The sequence below is a fragment of the Prenolepis imparis genome, unplaced genomic scaffold (genome assembly GCF_030444845.1).
Source record: "Prenolepis imparis isolate NDT839.2.m4 unplaced genomic scaffold, iyPreImpa1.0 SCAF_8, whole genome shotgun sequence".
NCBI classification, from domain to species: Eukaryota; Metazoa; Arthropoda; class Insecta; order Hymenoptera; family Formicidae; genus Prenolepis; species Prenolepis imparis.
Genome location: NW_028141166.1, coordinates 16503247 through 16520555, shown reverse-complemented (window position 1 = coordinate 16520555; position 17309 = coordinate 16503247). Strand labels below are relative to the sequence as shown.

General features: G+C 34.7%; 1 protein-coding gene across 1 annotated transcript in view; it reads right to left on the bottom strand.

The window, feature by feature from the left end:
• The window catches only part of Csn8 (COP9 signalosome subunit 8), a 44481-nt gene that overhangs the window by 21110 nt on the left and 6062 nt on the right, over nt 1-17309 (bottom strand). The window contains exon 5 of the transcript XR_014425802.1: nt 3786-3822. The gene's annotated coding sequence lies outside the window, so the exon portion shown is untranslated. The remainder of the gene's footprint in view (nt 1-3785; nt 3823-17309) is intronic.

Here is a 17309-nt window from a genome sequence, read left to right as displayed (position 1 = left end):
TTAGGCATAGCTCGGGCATAAAGCAGCGTGCGCGCGACTCGCCCGCCTTTCACTTCGCGAGGAGATGAAGGCAAGAGACGTAGATAGAGACGGTCGCGGGGAGTGCCCCGCCGCGTGTATGCTATTATCATATTACGGCCGATTTACCGTCGCCGCGACGCTGGCGTCGGATCCAACCGTGACAGACCCTTCGCCGTCTCTTAATTGGCAGGATCGAGATATTAGCTTCATTTCGGTCGTAATTAACATTTGAAAGAAAATCTCAATAATGAGAAAAATCAAGCAGATAAAAAAAATAAGAAAAAAGGCTCTACAAAAAAATAATATAGAAATAATTTGAAATAGTAATATTCTTATGAGAACCTTTTTCTTATTAAAAGAAATAATTGTAAATGTATAAAAAAATTTTTTAAATATTTATATAGACTACTTCACACAATTTTGAGATTTATTCTTTATCATGTAGATTCTTAACATTCTGAATGATTTAGCTAACAATACAGAAAAAGATGTGGTCTCGTAAAAAAAATTATTTATATAATTAAGAAAAAAAGATAACTCTTCAAAATTTTAATTTTTAATAAAGTCTAGAACGACTATAATGACAGTTCGAGCAATCCTTTCTTCCTTCATGAGTTTCTCGCTGTCAACGCGTTTTACGATAGGATTATCATACGGCGCGATCGCGGGACGATGTTTCACATTTGAATTACGCAAGAAATAGTGTCGAGGCGTATACCATCTTAAGCCGTGTTCGACCGCTTAATTTTTATTCCGTTGAGAGGAAGAAATAAAAAAATCGCGCCGCTATATCGCTACGAAAGCGCGATTGACGCGCATGAGAGAGAGAGAGATCTCGCGAGAAGTGATATCGTTGCGCTGCGAACACGGGGCGTTTATTATTTTTCTTATCGCGTTTAATCCTTTTTCCCGCGTGCGATTCGCTCTTGTAACTACCGCGTGATTATTTCTACAAACTCTCAAGCGTGACGGCATAATTATAATTTATTAAATAATTATAGTAATTGTAGTAGTAGAGTAATGTGTATGTAATAGAAATAGGGTTGTTGCTCTTTTTCTGAGAATATAGTAATACTATATCCCTCAAAAGATATTATAAAATAAAATCATTACAAAATAAAGAATAAAACTAAACTAAATTTTCAGGATCAAAAAATATGATACATATAATTAGTTTTTGATAAGAAACATCGTTTTGTTCACCAACTTGCTTGCATCTTTCTTTTATACGGTATCATTGATGTAACGGTGAATAAATTTACTTATTTTCGTACAACAATTTAATGTTGAATATATCCCAAACTAATATTGACAAAATAATCGAAGTCGATTGTGAGTGTCGACGAGAATTGTTCGCTCGAGCTAGCGCGAGATTGACGGGATAATCGCGAGGCAAGACGCAAGTGATTTCGACGCGTGGTAGATGGGACATTCGTTACTGTCTTTATTAGCTTGCGTGTTTTGCTTCTTTTACTTCGCCGTACAAATGGCGGAAGTGCAATTAATTTGATGTTTTCACTATTGGCAAGAAAAGGAGAAATGCTATCTTCAAATTTTTATCACGATAATTCACTACAGATAACCGGTTGTTCGTACAATTGTAAATAAATGTGATTAACTCAAATACGGACATATCATCGCAAAAAAGACTTTATAAGTTACTTTTACAACCAATTTGTCGAAATTCTCACAGCATACAAATACAGACCGAGAATTGAGGTTTTTGCAATTACAAGTTACATTGCAATTTTAGATGCTTTGATTTAAACAAAGAGCACGAGTAGAGAAAGAGAGAGAAATATAATAGTTCTTTACTTCCTAATTTATTTCAAATTTTATTTTAGACAAATTTTCATTTGCTACTAATTATCAAGTATTTAAAGTTACTATGTCTAAATTACTTTTTTCTATAAAAAAATATTTAACAAAATCCTACTATTCTCCTATTTCGTACAATACACATCTGTGTATAATACACATCTCTATATAATTATATTATTTCTACGACTATAATTGGTTTGATATCCCCGATGCAATCTGATCCGAGAATAATCGAGAAACGGCAAAAAAATTCACTTTCGCGTCTCTCATTCCGGCATAGAGGAACGACAAAATCACTTTCGTCGCGTCTCCACGCGTGCTAATCGCGAAGATGGTGCGATACCGGAGGTCGCGCCAGCTCGTTCGACCCCGGTACTTCTCGTGGCAGCGAGGACACCAGTCGCTACTCTTAACATAAACGCGGAAAGACAAGTTGTGAGAAGAAGTGGTGACCAGAATAAAAGAGAGAGAGAGAGAGAGAGAGAGAGAGAGGCGAGGCCGAAGAGTACCGGTGAGAGTGCACGGCCGTAACATATAGTACGATACGGTCGTGCCGGCATTCCTGTAGGTCGACCCGTAGTGCGCGCGACGTGTAATTATCATCTCCCAAGGGCCTATCCCACGCTATCCAAGTTAAGTGGGACACAACCGATTACTGCGTGAGCGATTAGAAGAGAGAGAGACGCGAGGAGAGCGCAAAGGAAGGGGCCGCACGGCCCGGCTGTGGAAGAGGTTGGCTTCGGGTTTCTTCCCCGGAGAGGAATGCAAATTCATTGACGAGTGTCAAAAGTCCTATTTCGCTAACGCTGATTAGTATTAATTGACGTTAATTAAAGTTTTGTCTATTACTGTTTAGCGTATAATATAAGATTGGATGATAAATCATCCAATATTGTGATAAATCATTCAGTATTGATGTCAAAATAAATTTTGACATTTTAATATGCAATTAGATTACTTAAATTTTCTCACGTAGCAATTCAAGATTGACTTATAATGTTATACAATGATAATATTCATATTGTACTTTCTAAAGAGATAATTAAAGTCTATCAGTCTGCAGCAGCGCGAGATTATGAATTCAAGCGGTCGTTAAATCAGATGAATGAAGGCAAATTGTTTTGCAAACTGATAAATGGAAATTGATACACCTGACTTCTACCGGTTGATTTCTATTACTTTCCGTCCTATCTATGAATGTCTATTGGAATTTGAAATCATGATTCATATAATTTGAATATATCGATCAATAAAGTAATAAACTTTCGTAGTTATTAAAAATGTGAAGAATTATCATATAAATAATTAAAATTTTTTTAATTACGGAAAATGTTGTATAAGAATAATACAATAAGATTTGTGATATTATTTTATAGCGACAGCTTTTAAAAATTCTTCATACTGATAAACTATTTTAATCTTTCAAAATTACATTCCCTAAAAATCCCTTCTGTGATTTAGCAAAAAGTGTAATATAATAATATTTTTATTTCTTTAGATTTGTATGCGCTCTTGTATATAAAAAAATTATTCTTTATATACATCCAGAAGATTACGTATATTAATCTCTTCTATCCTATTCATTTTAAGATAATGGAGTTGTGAGGTATATAATATTTATCTATATATAATATTCTTATATTTTTTTAACTTTTCTAAACTTTTAATTTCTCTATTAAATATGATAATAACCACATAGAATAAATTACGAATTTAATTATTAACTATTCTTGATAAAAATAAATACATATTTTACTATTACATTTTTATCATTATACAAATGCAAGTTTTTACATATTAATAATTATCAGAAAAATTTTTAATTTGTTTTCTTTAATATTTTTCGTTTCATAGATTTTATACATATGCATTATATGTTTTTCACAAATCCATTATCCATCCAAATTATCTCTAAAATAAAAAAAAATTATAGTTTGACTCACCGGCGATGCGCAGCAGGTGTATGTACACTGCGTTGATCTGTAACACAAATATATAACAATATAATTAATATTTTGAAAATAAGTCATTGAAAATTTTAAATTAAAATTAAAGTTTTAAACAAATTTTTTAAATTAAATTTTTCATTTTTTAAAATTTTTAACAAATAATAAATAATAATAATAATAGCTTTCTCGGATACGCACTATCTCGTTAACGCTATTGTGATTTTACATCGAAATAATTACGAGTCCGCGTTATAGATTACGACGGTTCAAGTACATAAGAGCGTATGTTAATTGTTATGTGTGAGCAGAAAATGCTGTTCGTAATATCGAAGTTCTCGCCGAGCGAAAAGAGATGTGATTAAATTAGACGCAGCGCAGCTGATCGCCACGTGAGTGATTAGAACGGAGAAGGACGTCAGTAGAAGAGGAAGGATTAGCTCGGCCGATGATTGATTCGTGTTTCTCCTGTCGGAGAACGAGAAGGAAATGAACCTGTCCGCGTTAACGCGGCCGCTGCTACTTATCATTTCACCATGCATAATTGCGCAATAATGACTATCCCCGATTGTAACAATTATATAAAAGAAGATCTAAAAGTACGAAATATTTCTCATAGAAATTTAATGCGAATATAATTGAGCGATTTAAAATAAAATTTCATCTTGATAATATACAATATAATACATCATAATTTAAGCAAGCTAATAAATAATATCTAATATTATAGATAACTAATTATTCTGCAAATCTATAAAATATATAAATTTTTTTAAATTAGTTTTCACAAGCCAATTATTTTCAGTGATTTATATTTGCTCTCTTCGTAAATATGTGACTGTAATAAACATTTTTGAAAATAATTATTTTCAATGAATTGCGCTTACACTCATCGTAAATATATAAATGTCTATATGTATAATAAAATTTTTTTTTTAGATGTTATCTACAATTTAAATTACTAATTAACTAATTCATTAAAATTACATTTTTCCAATCATCGTATAGATATTGTACGAGCAGTTCATAATTACTGCGAGATTAAGTCAAATTAGTTATGAATGTACATGTGTGAATTAATTAATTCAGTGATTGTGTCTAGAAATATTTAAGCTGGATTAGAATATGATATTTATTCTTTCACTATAAAATCAAGATAATTAACGATTGAATTAATATAGCTTACTATCGTGGACGATGATGTCGACGCTGTGCGGTAAATCATTTGCATCGCCGACGAATTTCGTTCATGCAAACGAGCGCGAAACGACTCAAGCAAGGAAGGACAAATTTCGGAATAATTCGGTAATTTCTCAATCTAAACAAGTGTCCTTGTTTTTAATTACGTGATGCTCAGACCCGCCAAAATTTAATTCTCCGATCATCGAGATAAGAGAAACGCAATTGCGAACAAAATGCGCGCGAACGAAGCTGCAAAATATGTTAAGATGTTACGTAATTGTGACGTTTATGAATTTATATGCTTAAGATTGTATTATATTGCAATTCTCACGCCTGAGCAAGTGATAGTTTATGTTTTACGTAATTCCGAAACTTCAAAAAAACGATACAACTCATACAAAGCTATAAATATCCAATTATGCGTACAATATTTTGCAATATTTGTTGTTTTATATATGATGTTTTGTAAATCATTGTCAATAATAATTAATTAATATCATAGAATTTTAATCATTAAATTAATATATCGTATATCGTATATAAAGTAGTAGTTCAAAAATCCTTATTTTTTTTCTTTTTTTCTTGGAATCTTATAATAAAATAAGGATTGGGCGAATAAAATCGATTGAGCGATTAGGGCTCGATTAGTCGTGACTCTGGTGTCTCGATGCTTCGAGAGAAACAAAAATCGAGAGGAGACAATAGATCGTTCGGGAATTAAGCGCAACGAAAGAGGGCGGAACGCAACGTCGACGGGGGGCGAGCATGGTCGTTCGCGCTAGAGACCTAACGGTGGTTCTTTCTTTCCGAGGACTAACGTCATCGGAGACGTGTACTTTCGACGTCTATAACTCTTTAAAATTTACGTAAGTACATTGATGATAGGCGAGATCGAGTGCGCCGACAACACTCCGGAGATACTCCGGAGAAGAGAGATACTCCCACGCGTATAAATCGTTATTGACATTGACCAGTTTCCGCGTGGTACGTACACAAACGCATGATTGTACAAAATATTGCATTCCCGTGAAGTAGACAGTCCTCTAATGAGCATGCTTTATCATTGGCAGAAATAATTACCTTCCAAAATGAAAGGGAAAATCGTAGGTAAATGTGACCATCTTTTTTTAGATTCCATTACTTTCTAAAATATGTCGTAATATTAAATAAATGTCACTGAATATATATGTATATAAAAAAGATATTTAAAAATTCTGAATATTCTGCGCATTTGTAATTTCAAGGAATTTTGATTAACAATATTTTTCATATTGATGATACTGATTTATGATACTGCGGACAAAAATCTCGTAACGAGGGAAACACGTGGCCACAAATCTCGGTCATCGCTGCTTCGATTTCGCTAATACGAATATCGTGTCTAATTACAAGCACGGTAGTACAATACGATTGTTAAAGAACGGTGGCAGCGATACATTTAAAGGCGACTCGACCTCGCTACGATTACGCTAGGTGGGAACCATCGGGAGAGAAGTCGTGCGCGACGTTGGTGGCCGCCACCCGGAAACAGACGACGGCTATGGAGTCATCAGATTCCCTTGCACTCCATTCATCTAAAATCCATTGTCGTCGTTATCGTTAATAACGCGAGACGAATCGCGATGACGTGCGCGATACCGCTAAATGTACACTGATAAAATCGTTCGCGATGCATCCAGAATGTCCAGCTTTTTAAACGCGCAACCTTGGCAATTTATTGTATTAAGATGGTGGATAAATTTATATGGAATAAGAAGACAAAATATATAATGTTGTCCTTGAAATGAATTATATCCACTGAAATGGTGCATGACATTTCTTTGACTACTGCCGAAGGCACCGAATGGCGTTGATCGTTTCAATCTAGTGTCAAGTTATTGATTATGTAATAAAATAAGTCAACGAAATATTGAGTAAATATTGAAAAATCATTAGCGAAATAATCAATTTTTTTACATATAGGTGTATATCTCATATATAATGCAATACTATACAATATTAAGAGATAGTGAATAAATGATTACCGAATCAACTTTTTTTTTACATATATGTACATATTTAAAATATGTTATATAATGTAATACATATTAATTTTCTCTTGCATATAAAATGAATAATATTCATAAATTTTCAACTTTGTGTTACGAATCAAGAATAATATTTGCATTTAGCAAAAAAGTTGCATTATCTGACAATGTCTTTCTATAACCAATCATTCTGACAAAGCAGTTACTCTAGAATACAATAGATAGATCGTTAGATATTACTTGGGGGAAAAGGGGGAGTATCAGCTTTCTCTATACTTTCTATACGAATCAAGCAATAAGATTGATAGAAACCGCAATTAGGAACCGCATAATCTCAAAATCGCATGAAAAGCGTAAGTGACGATTATTGTGATCTTCGAGATTTGATAGATGCATCGCGCATATTTGCAACATTGATTACATCGTCAGAAGAAACGATCGATGCTCTTGCCTCGTTTCGTACTCAACAAAAAAAAATCATCGATAAATAATGTCTAATCGTCCCTGGTACCTACGAATTGGAAAGATACAAGAGGATGGGGCCTGACGTCATTCAATCTAACGAGATTAAAACGCGTTTCGTACCGTCAGCTCCGACAACATATATCCGTTAAAAAAAAACTCTACTCAATATATTACGTGTGCAAAAAAGCAGCGGTTCTCACAATGTCGTTCCTGAAATTTCTAGGTTGTGCTTTATCATTTATCAGCAGACTAATATGGAATAATTCCGACTAACAAATATATTGATATAATGACTACGAAATATTCTAAAATATTCTAAAAACAGAAAAAAAACATAGAAACATATGATTAAAAATAATTTTATTAGAGATTTATAGTAGCGAGAGTATCGAGAGAAAAAAAGGAAATAACTCAATTATCGTAAAACATTGATGATAAATTTGAAAAAGTTTCGTTATCAATTAGCAATCTTGAAGCTTAACTTGTCACTCCGTAATCTTTAATATTAAAAAGCTTTTTCTGATTTCGATTAAAATAGTTGCTATGACAAAGATCAAAGATAGTTTCAAATTTATCGAGAAATGTGTCCTACAATGTATTATTGTCAATGTCATATATGCATATATATATATATATATATATTGCAAAATCTTTAAATTACAAAACTTTTTTAAAAAGATGGAGACTAGAAATACAGCTCGATCGCATAAAAATTAAACGAGCCTTGGCAATCTCGGCTCACTTTGTCAATCAATAGTTGAGATATCGATAATCTATATGCACACACATATATTGTATATATATATATGTTATGTATATATGTATCTACGTATTCTTATTGATCGTCGCGCTGCTAGTGCACCTTTCTCTCTCGCTTAAGGAAACGGTGCATCCCGCGGGTGAGAAAGGGTCGGCGGGCTCTGTACACCGTAGGCAAATCGCGTACTTTTCCCGGAGCGGCGCACGAAAGCTGAGACAATGGATACGTGGGCGCAGCATCGCGAACCCTAACCCCGGGTGATCCCATATTCTCCGTTCTCTCTCTTTCTCTCCTCACTAGACAAGCGAACACTCTCCTTCGTGTCTCTGCTCTATCAACTAACATAAGCCTCTATCTTCGGGTCGTTGCGGAGCTTCGCCGACCCTCTCCGGACCGAAGCAATATACTCTTTCTCTCTTTTTCTCTCTCGATTTCACCTGTATCTTCTCAGGTGTTTCTCTTTATCCCCGGCCTCGGAGAGTGCCGTCGAGCGCTTGCGAAATTTCAGAAGTCGCGCGCATGCAACCACCTTCTGCTGTGCGATCGAAACGCAAAGAAGGGACTATCTAAGAAATGGCTCTCGAAAAAGCTCATGTAAATTATGTTTTTTCGAGACAGGAATTTCGCGCTCGGACTTTTTCAGGAAGTAGAAAGACGAAGATGCATGAGGTATTTTTATGAAAACATGCATGGTATTATTTGTATTTGATCATTTTATATTATGAATTTTTGTAATTAGTATCTTTATATAAAACTCATATTATTAATTACTTATGGTATTATTAATATAAAATAAAAATGATATTTTTGAAATCCTGAAAAAATTGTTAATTAATTTTGGAAGAAATTAAAAAATGTTTTATTGTCTTTCGAAAAAATAGCAGAAAGAAAGATAATTAAATATAAAGAAAATATTTTTCTATTTACATATTTGCTTTAGAACAATGTTGCATTTCTTATACATTTTTATTTTTATATAATATTATTTTTTATTATATAGATTTTATATAATAGTACACAATAATGTTGTCTTTAAAAAACTTTTATAGAACAGAATAAATTTATTCTTCCAGAATGCATCATCACAAAATATAATTTTAAATTTGCATTCTGATACGAAATTCATAGTGTATTCGGAATGGCAAGGTTGAAGATTCTGTGTTAAACGAAAAGAAAAATGGGGTTAAAAGTTTGTATGTAATCCGACTATCCCTTTTTTCCGAACAATTGCAAAATCTCAAGAATTTCGGATAATTCTGTTTGACGGGGCGCGAGGATGCTGCGTGCAAGAAGCAGAAACTTCGCGTAGCATCTCTCTCTCCAAAACTTCCGAAGGAAGGATTTTACTTCTAGCGGGTGGTCACGTTGTGGACAATGTTGCGAACAACACGAACGCGGTTTTATCGGGTCAGTAATCGTGGCCTGAGAAGAGAGCTTAGTCGTGTTTATTTTTCGAAGTGCGACGGGCACTAATTTTGCGCGGCAAATGCCGTGCAAGAAACAGAAGAATCGTCGAGAAAGAAGAGCGACTCTGCCTGTGCACGTTCCGGACGAACTTCCTTACTTCGTGATTAGGAACAAAGGATGCGACATAGCGGATCCATTGCTTTCTTTTAAACATCACGTACCGTTAACTCTCTGTAGCAAAGTGCGGAACTGCAAAGTGATATATCGAATTGTTCGTTTTCTGAAGTTAAATTTAAACATTAAGAATTAACGAGAGTTGACTTTAAATACAATGCAAATTTTTCATTTCTTTTAAAACATAAAAAATCAAATATATTTTTTTTAAACAGTTATGTATGTGATAAATAAAAGCAAGAAAAAAATTGTATCACTTTCGTTTAATATTTTATAATCTTTGATGAGAGAAATCACAGAATCTTCTTCAGAAGATTTTGTTTTTTTTCGAAGAAAAGCATTTTGTCTCCACAAAGGGTCAAGATGTCTTTGCGACTGAATAACCGTGCCTCTCGATAATAGATCGTTATTATTATCGCACGCGAAAATGTTCTCGAGGCGCGAATCAAGAGCGCGGGAAAAGCAATATTACGAGCATTCAATTTCGGGGTGGGTCGAGAATATCTCGCTATCATGTTCTCAGGATTAGAAGAGCGCGGTCTTGGTTTTGCAACAATGCACAAGATAATTTTTGCCGTCTCGTTATGCAACACGATGCGTATTTGTTCGTACTTTTCTTTGTTAGTACATTAAAATGGCTGCAAAATTTCTACGATCTATTCTACTTCTATACTTGCTGCGATCGCTTCGAGATTAAGCTATTTATCATAATATCAAAGTAAAATAATGTAGATATTACGGCGCGAAATCAGATAATCTATCGACGTGTGAGATAAACGAAGTTCCTAAAAATCTCGCGTTCCAATATGCTAATATTATAAATAATTTACTAAAGTATTTTTACATTAGATCTTCATTACAATTATTTGCTGTAATATTTTATCTATTATTTCTTGCAATAAAATTCCTCTCATTAAATTATTAAATTCGAATATCTCGAACATTTTGATCGATTATCGAGCTCAGTCCTTACATTTTAAAATTAGTATAAATTTTTAAAAGATTATCTTTCATATTTTCTCTATGCCATTCTATCTGTCCTCGAGTTCTCCAGACGAATCGATGACTTTGAGTAGCAAATCAAGACGTTTGGCTCGAAGGATCTCTTTCGAGGCAAACGTCGATCGACTCATCTCGTCTCTGATGACGAGTGTTACGCAGATGTTACATAGCTCGGAATGCTACGAAACATTTGATTAGAGAAGGGGAGCGGGAGGACATAGAGGAACAACGACGGGGTCGGAGTATAGAAGATACAATTGAATGTTGGCGGATTCGTGGGCGGGACACAGTTCGATTGTTTCTTTATCGCGATCATCCTCGTTCTCTCTCCTGCGACGGCAATAGCGATCTCACCCGGCATAGTGTTACCGTAGATTTATATAGGGTGTCCTTTCGATTACATATTTCGCAACCAACTGCGATGTCGTGGTATCACGATAATTATAATTTTTAATGTTAAAGACTTTTGATTAAAATTGCAACTCTTATTAATAAATCCAAGTCGCGCTCATTTACAAAATCTCGATATTTAATTAGTCAGAGCTATTCATAATGCATCGACAGATTGTGTAATTCAATTAAGTATCATTAAAAGGACTATCATTTTGTCTTATTGTCAATTTAGTCACAATTAATAAAAAATAAGGCTTCATCGTCCATATACAATCCCGAGGTTTAATTATTCAAAGCTTGTTAATGTTTACTTAACAAGATTATAATTGCGTAATGTATTCTCGGCTCTTAAATTTATAAACAACTATCACTGTTCTTTTCCTTATGACTGAAAGCACGTATCCGGTATACAGTGGTGGGACACCCTATAGATCGCGGCTTTGTCCCCGTTCGAGCTAGCCGATGCTGGTCGATGGTACTCCGGTGGGTGCGCTCAGAATGCGCCTTCTCTATGTGCGCGGCATACCATCAGAGAAAAGAAAACCGATCGTTACCTTTGCACAATTGCATCCCGTGCACGCGGAACGTATGCGCGATCGAACAACGAGGGGATCATCGATTCGTCTCGGGCTCGAACTCCCCCATACGCTTTCGATTATCGGTGAAGACGGAAAGTCTCCTTACTATATCTTAGCAGGTAAACGCCGCAACCTGCATCTACACTTATTTGCGAATAAGGAAGTCGTTCAAGAATGTCTAGTTCTCGTGAGCAGATCTTTAAAGATACAATTTTTTTTATCGCATGTAAAATTTGAAATAATTTTTAATTGAATTAATTTTTTCTATGTATAAGTTCAAGTTATATATATGATTCATTTTAATTAAAATTTTATCTAATCTTGCATCTGAAATTTGTAGATTTTCATAAGACTAGATACAATTAGCATAGTTCGCTTTCTTGTGATTACCGGAAATGTAAAACAAAATGCCTGGGTAAAAGAGATATTTCGCGTATAGAAATGATAGACATATATATGATAGAGAAGCTGTTATTTGCCTTAGAATTAATTTAATCTTTAATTTGCTCCGTATGTTTCTATTCGTCGATTTAAGCAGATTGCACTAGATTTTATAATTGTTAATGTACAGATATTAATGAAAAAACAATCGTACATATATATAATTTAATAAAATTAAGTTTTATGTTGCTTGAAGAAAAATTAGAAGACTTCAGTTACTTTTATGACATTGCATTAAAATAATTAATAATGCAAAGAAGAATGCTTTCATAGAGCTCTGCAACTTAATATGAGTTAAATGTATATCGCAATTATATTTGATTCTATTAACGACATGCAAACTGAAAAATTATTAATAATATATTTTAATATCAATTATATTATCTTTATACAATTTTGTAAATTATATTATAATTTTCACGGTCAAGAATAATATATAGCTTTATTAATTATTTTTATTCTAAAACTGAGACATTATTTCATGAAAATAATTTTAAGATACTCAGGTCTTTGGAAATGATGACTAAGAAATTCGAGCGTCAAAAAATGTTGAAACTACTACTATCACAACTAACAACTATTCCTATGATAAACTCAGTACACCGAAGCTAGTATTTTTGGTATCGATATCACTTATTATTTAAGACGCGCGTCAGCAATAAGTATAATGACACATGACCGACACGGTATTTTGTTCAATAATGATAGATTCTCTGATGACCTAAGATCGACGGGGAAGAAATGATACGATCTGCTTGGAACCTAACCAAAGGGATGACGTCGCCGATCAAAGAAGGAGGATCTTTGGAATTATCATCAGAATGCAAACTCTTGTGAAGTGGATTGCTTGATTACGCAATGAGGAGGTTGGATAACTGAATGCGAGAAGACGTAGCATGTCCGTTTTGAATTACGATGACAAAGAAAGAGTGTGATCGTGTAGATTGTGACTGAGTTTCTATTATTCCCTATCGACAATTACGAAGGTATTGTAAATGAAATGTTTCGATTGCTTAATTTGAATTTTCAATTAATTTTGAATGCAATATCTTCAATTTTTCAAATTACAATAAATTGTTTCACGTAAATTAAAAATATTGTGAGTTGTATATAAAAGTGAAACACAGATAGCACACACTTCTTGGTAGAAGTATTATACAATTATTGTTGCAAATATGATTTAGATATATATCAATGCTTTCTATATATTCTCAATTCCTTTAAAACTGAGAAAATAATGAAGAATATAACTATCGAATAAATATTTTACAGTTGGAAACATGGCACCTCGACATTTAACAATCAGTGATAAAGTATAAGACTACCAATACACAGCTAACTATAAACGTTAAACTATTTTTTCATTAAAAGTTCGGATTACATTTTCCTACATTGATGGGGTAAGTGTAAGGATAATAAAAAAAAGAACGCCTGGCAATGCCTGAAATTGCTTAACTTATATAATCCCCCTTCCCCCCTTATCTTAATCTTTCTTATAGCTTCTAGCAGCTAGGATCTTCATCGAAGCTGCAAATCTAAAACGCGACCGACGACAGACACGCCGTGATTGGACGCCTCAGAGTTGCGCCGCGACTCCCCGGACACCACGCTCGCGTTCTCCGATTAGATGAAAAATCCGCGTCGCGCGCGGATAATGCGACGCAGATTCTTATCGATCACATCATTTAGAGGCAAGTGCAAGTAGCGTCCCGAGCGATAAAAATATCCAGTAATGGTATCAAGAAGAAAAGGTCACTCTGAAACCTGGGCGCCCTTTTCTCCGCACGTGCCTAACAAACCGTCGTCGCAAACACCATCGCCTTTAATTCTCAAAAATTCGCACCCTGTAGAGTCCAAAATTCGCGCCCCTGACTCGACCCGAGAGGTCAGAAGAAGCAGAAGAGTAGGAGGATAAAAGGAAGAGTAAGCTGGCGAAGGGAAATCCTCGTCGAAGGCTCGTCGCGACCTTCCACTTCGTCTTCTTCTCTTCATCATTATCATCATCCACTCCTCGTCCTCGACGTCTCACCCCGACGAATCTTCCGTCGCAGCCGTGTGCGCGATGGGGACTTACGAATTACGAAATCGCGCGTTCGTTCGATTCGTGCCGCTCGCTCGCGCGGAGAACATCGGCGTTTTCCGCGACGCGCAAAGGTCACCGCAAGCGAGCGCGAGCTCGCTCGGGAAAGAAAACGCGAGTCACCGGCGCGTACTCTTACGAGGGGAGGTCAGCTGAAGTAACCCGGCTTGGCTCTTCCCTCTCGCCTCTCACCTTCGCTTCGTTTAATGTTGCAAACGATGCTCGCTTGTCTTCGTTAATACTCCGCGTCGCGTTGCACCGAGATAATCATATGAAGTCTGGAGAACGTCTAATGAGATTTCTAAATTCGGGGCTGAGTCTGTAAATTTTGTCTCAAACAAGGATGTCCTTACTGAAAGATGTGCCGTTCGAATTTTATTCGGAAAAGGTTTAATTTACCTTTATACCTTCTTATTGATTTTAATAATATATTTTTTTCTTTAACATAATTATTTGATATAATTCTTACAATTTGCAGTTTTTTAAAATAATTTTGTTTATTTCTTATTTTATAATCCTATATTTTTGGTAATCTTTTGATCTTATTACGTGATCTGACTAACTTATTGTTTTTATAATTTGTTTTAAGACATATTAAATCCGCTGTTAGATTTAAATATTCCGATTGACGAGGATGTACAATTATTGAAATAGGGTTGTTTACCCTATTACATGCCACGAAATTATCGATGATGGACGATCGAACGGATGCAAGAAGATCCACCCGCTAATGTCTGTATTCGCGGCGACTCACGGCGAAGATTCTGAATCAGTGTGTTCTTTCACTGCTTGATAGTTACTTCGATTACATCGCTGTAGGGCAAATAAATTACATTCTCGTAAATCACCGAGGTTGCAATTTCATTCTCCACGTCAAAGAAATTCAGTATAAAAGCTATATATTACGTTAATTCTATATACATACAACTCTTTCACAAAATATCAAAGTAATTATTTATTCTTTCTATATTTCTGCAGTGTGTGTGGTCTCTTTTAATTTGAAAAAAATAATTTTTTGATCACGTTTTCATTTACGTTTCCTCATATGTACTTAGCGGATTTAATTTATCTTTAACACTCTGTAATATACGTCTCTCAGCTCTGTCATACTTAATTCTATGTCAGTTATATCTTTATGTTAATTATAATCTAACATTGAGAAATTATTTTTGTAACAGTCTTAGAATGCCCGGATTTGTGAATATGCGTGACAATTAATAAACTTAGAATCATGGCGTATACTTTTACAAGGGACATCCGTCTCTTCTCTTATTTCGCTAAATCGAGGATGCAACTCAATCAGCCGGCGCGGTCAAAACAAATTCCCCGCACGAGCGTGGTTTCACCGAAAGGTTAACGAAGACCGATAGAGAGCCGCGAAACGTTCGACAATCCGCGAGCGAGGCGCGAACACGAGGCATCCAGCACCAGGTAACGTCCCGAAGAGCGCGTTGTTCGTGATCGTTCTCTCTCCTCGTCGCCCGCCGTACCGCCTCGGCATAGAATAAAAAAAAAAAAAAAAGAGTATCGGCCGGCGCGGTGCGATATCGCGATGCAATCATCTCGCCGGATGAATCTGCATTATTCAACGAAAGGCGCTCGCACGCGCGAGAGGAGCTCGTGTTGTTCTGCGCGCGTACAAGTACAGATACAACGGGTCCGGGGGTCGGGCCCCGTCATCGGGGGCCTTGTCTGGGGCCGTTTGCGCTCTGCAACCCCCCGCTGATCTCACGAGAGCGGCTTTTTCGTTACCGATTATTATTGGCGTCGATATATTCCCGATACGGAACAGCGCGTCTAGGATAGGCTTCGTCGTACATATGTATACGAGAACGCGTGGGAACACCGCCTTCCTTTACCGCATGTTCGATAGGTTGAACGCTTTTCTACGAGCATTCTCACACGTCGGAATTAGCGGGCGAAAATTAGCCTATGTTGGGATGATTCAATCGGGATACATCGCGACCGTGTTTTAATAACTTCCTGAATACGCGCGCTTGATGCAAAGACGTCTTGGATTAAGGAATCTTAAGCGCAATATCGAGGTGTATGAATTATAGAAAATCATTTATGTGAGAATTTTTGATATTCATATTGAAATTGGATTATTGCCTATAATAAAATCTGCAAGATCAGGTAAAATATGTGAAGAATTCATCTGGATTCATGTATTGAATTTTAGTTCTTTATGATCTCTCGTAATAAAATATGTAAAATTGTTAAAGAAAACTCATCATTAATATAGATTGTTCGATAGTAATAAAATTAAATATATAATGTGTGTGTGTGTGTGTGTAATTTAATATGTCTTTTTACAGAATTATAATATCCAGATATCAGAATCAATAATTGTCGACCAATATAATGAATGTAATATCTTTCAAAAAATGAAAAAGATAATTTTTACATTCAACATAACAATTAACTTTTTCACATACTATTATATGTATATAAACAGTAATTATTATTCTTAATTATGCATAATCAAATATTAATATCATAATTGCACAATCAAGCATTAATGTCATAACTATTCCGCACATGTTACACAGAATATATATACCTGCTTATATATTTGCTGTATTCAATATTGTTTTATTGCAAAAAGATTATATATTTCTAACAAGTAGTATATATACGATATATTATTTAATTTCTTATATTTTATATAAACAAGATTTCTTTTTATTCGCGCTAATTTTACACAGAGAGAATTTTCTCTTAGAATTTACCCTGAAAATCATGGTAATCGTGGGACAATATGGTATGGAAAGAATTTTATGAGAATTTCTTTGATTAATATTTATCACAATAAAAAATAATATCTATCACAATAAAATATAAAATATGTTTGATTTACTAAAAGTATAGTAAAATTAATCAAACATATTTTATATTTTATTGTGATAGATATTATTATTGTTTATTGTGGTAAATATTAATCAGAGAAATTCTCATAAAATTCTTTCTATACCATATTGTCCCATGATTTTCATTTTCATTTTCAAATTC